General features: G+C 37.6%; 1 long non-coding RNA gene across 2 annotated transcripts; it reads left to right on the top strand.

Annotated features, from left to right (window-relative positions):
* Positions 1 to 2,224: 2,224 nt before the first annotated feature.
* LOC137045662 (uncharacterized) lies at positions 2,225 to 5,475 on the top strand. Of its 2 annotated transcripts, none has more exons than XR_010898825.1 (4): positions 2,225 to 2,390; positions 3,968 to 4,035; positions 4,227 to 4,270; positions 5,345 to 5,475. It is a non-coding gene; the product is annotated as an uncharacterized lncRNA (long non-coding RNA). The 2 variants fall into 2 exon arrangements; XR_010898826.1 differs by lacking the exon at positions 2,225 to 2,390 and adding an exon at positions 3,045 to 3,232.
* The last annotated feature ends 1,028 nt before the right edge of the window (positions 5,476 to 6,503 follow it).

The raw sequence follows: 6,503 nt of genomic DNA, 5'->3' as shown, positions 1-6,503 counted from the left end.
CGGTGTTGCCAGATTGGTTTGTTTTACAGTCTAATTGTTAAAAATCAACGCAAAATTATATAATACACAACCAAAATAAATCCATAATTGACAATACAAATGAATCCATAACTGTTTTCTGTGTTGGTTGATTGTTTGTAGTATTCTATATTTTTACTTGTTATTCATTTTTTGATGTTATCAACCCCCCCCCCCCCCCTTGTTGCACTTTGAGATTCTTCGGAATGAAAAGTGCATTATAAATAAAATCTATTAATATTATTATTATTACTACACTGTAGCATAACAATTTTTCAATATGAAATAAAACAATTCATATGTATTGTAATGTAATAAGTAATGCTGTCGTCAATTATTGACTGATTCAGAGTAGCTTCCAAAATACGTAAATTAGAAAATATATAACAATGACACGTATGAAAAATGATCGGTTATGCCAATAAGTTGTGTTGTGTTTGTTGATGCTGTCTAAAGTGCACTGTATAAAGTGTGTGTGTCTGTGTGTGTGTGATGTAGATTTCAAAATGTCTCCAAAGCAATTCAAGCCTTGTCCCTCCTGCCAAGCATCTAACCAGGTGAGGGAAAGTTGAATAGAGAGCATTATGTCCATAATTCAAATATTTGGTTTTAATGTTCTACATTTCTCATTATTAGGTCAATTGGACACTAAAGTACGCGCTTACTAAATGACCCTGTATGATATCTGTACTGTTACAAAACAGTGATAATGTAAGGCGTCTGGTTGATATAAATTTTGATTGCTTGTTTTCCACCAAACGCCATAGGCAACATTGATTAGAGTAGCCTGGGTGTCTACATCTACCACTTTCACTGTATGATTATAATAATAATCCTGTGTCAATCTAGAGATGCATAGTCTGAATTGCACTGTGCTTCTTGTGTTCCTCTTTTTCCTGTATACAGCCAAGTTAAACTGTATCTTGATCATTTCCACATCATATGATGTCTGACTTTGGTATAATTTTACCAACACAGGTGAGCTGCAAAACCTGCAGCTCTTGTTTCGCAGCCATCTCCCAAAAAAACAAAGTAGCGGCCAAAAAAAAAAACCTGGACAGGAAGTGGGGGGAAAGAGTCCTAAAAAATAGAAATGCAGGAAGAGTGGTGGACTCTGCCCATATTGCAGTAAGTAGAAATGCTCATATTTCATTAAGCAATATGATTTGTTTCACTTTCATTAATATTGTGTGATAGGACAAGGGCCTCATTTTACAAAAATAAGTTTCATCTGTCAGTGAATTAATTTGAGGTAGTCATAGATGGCATTGGTGTAACATATTATTTTAATTAATTTGTAAATTTTATTGACATGCAAGCATGCATGGAATAGAATGCGCATGTGAATGCCATCAGTCTTTATTCAAGAACCGCTATAAAGCCAAAACAATCTCTGTTACTTAAATTATCCATTTATCACTGTAGCGTTTGGATCAGGTGGATAGGTGGCCAAAGAGAGAGTCCAGTCAAAATTAATTTTTGTTATCATATTTTGTTTTGTGTGTCCAATCAATATAATTATTTTTGAAGGGTGTTAGGACTTTTAGTGTTCCCGTTAGAAACCCAGATTGCTAACTACTAGACCACCAGCATCCAGCACAACATTACATGAATATTGGTTGTTTAAAGCAGGGGTTCTCAAACTGTTTGTGCCAAGGACCCTTTGTATGTGAGAACAATTTCCAAGGACCCTCTCATAATAAAAACAATTAAGCATATGCTTGCTACTGTTTGCATACTTTGATGCCATTTCTATTCCCTGAAGTTGTGTCCGGGTTCACTATTCCGTGTTTTCTAACTGGTGTACTAACTTGGTCATTAGTCAACTTTGGATTTTGAATCACTAATGATCAAACATTTATCCACATTCATCAGCTATCTTAATTCAAATAAGCAAAGCTAAGCAGCAGGAAGAACGGTTCATCATGACCTGAGTGAAGTGATTCAGGTGATACACAACAGATTGACTTGATTAGTCATAATCACAAAAAATGTTAAATGTTAATGTTTTAATTTATTAGTGCATTTATAATCAAGATTTTATATCTAGATTCTAGATCAAAGTTTATGCGTATTTGGCGTACGGGCTGTCCGGGGGAGGGCTCCTAGCTTGGGATATTTAATGCAATTTTTTTCAATAGGATGGAAAATAATGCAGTAGGAATAACAAATTTTTGCTGTCTGCATTTATTTATTACAGGTAAAAAAACTAAGTGCATTGGGCTATGTCCCAATTCTTTTTTACGCCAAGAAAGATAAGGTCTCTGGAAAGTGGGCGGCCGATGTGGTGACTCATCTGCCACCCACTGAAGACAACATAAAAATTGTGGCCACCATGAAAAAGGCCTACAATTTTGTACTGATGAAAGAAGGTAGGATTTGTGTAATTTAAGTCATGACAGTTTTAAACTGGGTTTTTTTTTTATGATGAGGAAATATTGAAAATTAACATACAATATTGTAGGGAACTCCACAACAACACTTCCAGAGCCCCAGACCGAGCCCCAGCCTCAGGACCTGCCAGAGGCCCAGACCGAGCCCCAGCCTCAGGACCTGCCAGAGACCCAGACCGAGCCCCAGCCTCAGGACCTGTCAGAGACCCAGACCGAGCCCCAGCCTCAGGACCTGCCAGAGGCCCAGACCGAGCCCCAGCCTCAGGACCTGTCAGAGGCCCAGACCGAGCCCCAGCCTCAGGACCTGTCAGAGACCCAGACCGAGCCCCAGCCTCAGGACCTGTCAGAGACCCAGACCGAGCCCCAGCCTCAGGACCTGCCAGAGGCCCAGACCGAGCCCCAGCCTCAGGACCTGCCAGAGGCCCAGACCGAGCCCCAGCCTCAGGACCTGTCAGAGGCCCAGACCGAGCCCCAGCCTCAGGACCTGTCAGAGACCCAGACCGAGCCCCAGCCTCAGGACCTGTCAGAGACCCAGACCGAGCCCCAGCCTCAGGACCTGCCAGAGGCCCAGACCGAGCCCCAGCCTCAGGACCTGCCAGAGGCCCAGACCGAGCCCCAGCCTCAGGACCTGCCAGAGGCCCAGACCGAGCCCCAGCCTCAGGACCTGCCAGAGGCCCAGACCGAGCCCCAGCCTCAGGACCTGTCAGAGACCCAGACCGAGCCCCAGCCTCAGGACCAAGAAAAGGAGAAATTTTTCCTTTTAAATTTATACCCTGTCTCTCTCCCTGTGAAGGAACAACCCCCCCCCAAAAAAAGAAAGTGTAAGTGAACTGTGGTCATAGCACACTATGCATTAATTTCCCCTTTTTGTAATCATTATATATGAAATACAGAAATTTCCAGGTGAATTTAAGTACAGTCAATCAGTTAACAGTGAGTAATTTTACATTTTTGTAATACACAAAGGAATTTGTCCTCACATACATACCTTTCAGTACTGAACACACACACTAGGAGTAAAGCAATGAACAATACACACTTGAGGAGAGATGAATACACACACACACAGATCAGTGGTCAGCTCAAATAGTAGTCAGCCCCTTCATTCCAGGAATGATAACTATAACCATAACGATAAAAGAGCCCAGACTGACCAACGATAAGCAAAGTTTCGCCTTGTGTTAATAAATGTGATGGCTAAAATGTGAAGGGTTCTTATTGGCTGTTAGCTTTTTATCTTTCTTAAAATCACTTTAAAAGTGATCCCCAATGATATTGTTCTCCATGTCATTATCGTTATAGTTTATCATATTAACGAGAACAATATTTTTTTATATAGTTATCGTTCTTGGTGTGAATGGCCCTTAATATAATGTATTCTTTAGTTATTTAGCTGTATTTTCTGATATTTTCAAAGTTCAAGGACAATGGTTAATGTTGGTCCCCAGGTTTTATGAAACTGGGTTAAGAATTTGTTAAAGTGTAAATTGTTAAAGTGTTTTGACATTTATGGTTAATTTATAATTTATTCATTTATTTATTTTTTGTCATTTAAGGTTGCCGGAAATGTAGTAGGCAGCAAGTTTTCAAATATGACTCCATAACAGGAAGAAGGATAAATGAGGTAAGAAATATATTTTTCATTAGACTTTGATTATCTCTTCATTGTCTATGGCTCATCTGGCATTTCACAAAATTCTGACCATTTAAGAAAGTGGTAATTTAAGTCCATTTAAGTTCAACTGAAGGCCAAGTGGCCTTGCCCCAAAAATGATGATTTTTAAAACCTGATTATATATTTGTGTTTTTCTGTAGGGTCAAGCAGAAGTAAGGGTGAAATGGTTACCTTGCTCTGCATGGTAAGTACTGCTTTATATTGGGTTATATTGCCTTCATAAATGTCCTTTCTGTTTCCACTTTTAACCATCTCATAGGTGGTGGATAAAGGTTGGAATGTATATTGTAACACACACAACTTCAAATGTACAGATTGTCTCAAAGTTTTGCAACCAACAAGCAGCGTTGAGAGAATTGTCATGTCCACTAGGTTTTAAGTCCAGAGTCAATGCAGCCTTCTACCTGGAGATTTTAGACCATGGTTCCATCTGCTGACAAGCTTTATGTACATGCTGATTTCCATTACCAGCAGCATTCTGCCTCTGCCACAGTGCCAAAATTGCTAGTAACTGGTTTGCTTAGCATGGTATTGCTGTGCTTAACTCATCTCACCTGAACCCCATATAGAGAGGACAATGATAGACACCAAACCCAACATTACAGACAACCTCAAGGTCACTATCAAAGCAACCTGGGATTCCATAACACCTCAGCAATGCCATACACTGATGGCCTCCATCCCATACCACACCACACTGATGCAGTAATTTGTGCAAAAGCAGCCAGACCAATATAGAATGTATGCATTAACAATTTTTGATAAGTCAGATTTGTACATCTATTTTCAAAATGTCAACATTTTTGTATTCCTCTTTATTCTATTTTTTTGAGTTGATAATTTATGGTTTTCATGAGCTGTAACTGTAATCATCAAGATTAAAACAACAAAAATTGCTTGAAATATTGCACAATATTTTAATTTTGGAGACCTACCTGTATATGAATTACACTGTTGGTTACACTGTTATGGAGGACCAAATTAATTAAATAAATAATGAATTCAATAAAACAAGAAATGTACCAGTTTATTCTGAAATATTTAAACAATTAATAATTATAATTGGCCTTGTTGACTGATATCGGCTATTGGCTAGTTAACTTTCTATCATTTTATCAATTAATGTGGCTGATGTTTATCTGTTACATTGCATCAAGCACTATTGTATAGGTTTGTATAAAAACAATGAAATACAAGAATTATCATACAATCATACAATATTTATTTTTTTACTCTTTTGTTTTTTTTACTGATACAGTGGAAAAATCTGGGAGGAGACATGGGAGCCGGCCTGCCAGTTCCCACCAGGTGCCAGCCATGAGTGACGTCGCCATCCTGGTTACGGATGTGACTATTTAAGACGAGAAAGAGGAGCCACGTTACACATGCTGTCATGCTGTTATTTTTTTCTTTATTATTGATTTTTGTTAAAAGCTGTTCAAATAAATCAAAGTGTACCTATATTTCTGTTTATGTCTTTCCATTCACCTTGTGGGTTAGCCAATCAGCTGAAATCAACATGTAAAATGATATATTGCAATATGATGACCAAACAGAGGTGGACAAAGTACACAACTCTATTACTTGAGTAAAAGTAAAAGTACTACTGGTCAAATATTACTCCGTTACAAGTGAAAGTTGTAAAAACTGATTTTTTTCAGATTTTTTAAAAGTACAGAAGTATTTGTATTTAAAAGTACTTAAATTTCCCTTTTTTAAAAAAAAAATAATACTCAAGTAAAGAACAGAAACTCAAAAAATGTACTTAAGTACAGAACTCAAGTACTGTGCTTTAATGGAGAGTGACGATGTGTGATTTGGAGTAAGTGTTGGTTTTATAGTGCTGTTGGCACTCAATATTCTGTATACTTGCACGTTCATAATGTAAATTACATTATAATGCCAAATTCATTCAGGTTTGATAGTTTCTTGATAGAACACTTGATAGTTTTGAAGTGTTTATTTTTGTACATCTGGCAAAGAGTTCGAAAGAATTGTTCTAATGTGGTTTGTTATTTTTTATTTCCAAACAGTACTTCTCCATGTGCTAGTTCCTCCATCCCAACTTCACCATGTACTAGCTACCAATATCCTGGTAAGTAGAAAAACTACTACTTTAAAAAAAAAACACTTTTCATAATAATGTATGCTTCATAGAAAAGGTTCAGTCACTGATGGCCACCGTTTCAGTGCGCACACAAACAGGAAGTAAGTCAAACTATCTGGCTTTATGGATTTTAACATTCGTAGGTCAAACTATTTTAAAGTGAAAAGCAATCATGCTAGTGTTGGCTCAAAAAACTAAGGATAATTAGCCTTCAAAGATTATTTTAATTGGATTCATCTTACAGTTTTTCTAAATCGATTTTACATATTTCTCCAAATTAATGTAGTTACTCTCAAAACTATTAACACAG

Source organism: Pseudorasbora parva, chromosome 17 (assembly GCF_024679245.1).
Source record: "Pseudorasbora parva isolate DD20220531a chromosome 17, ASM2467924v1, whole genome shotgun sequence".
Taxonomy (NCBI): domain Eukaryota; kingdom Metazoa; phylum Chordata; class Actinopteri; order Cypriniformes; family Gobionidae; genus Pseudorasbora; species Pseudorasbora parva.
This window is presented reverse-complemented; position numbering and strand designations above follow the sequence as displayed.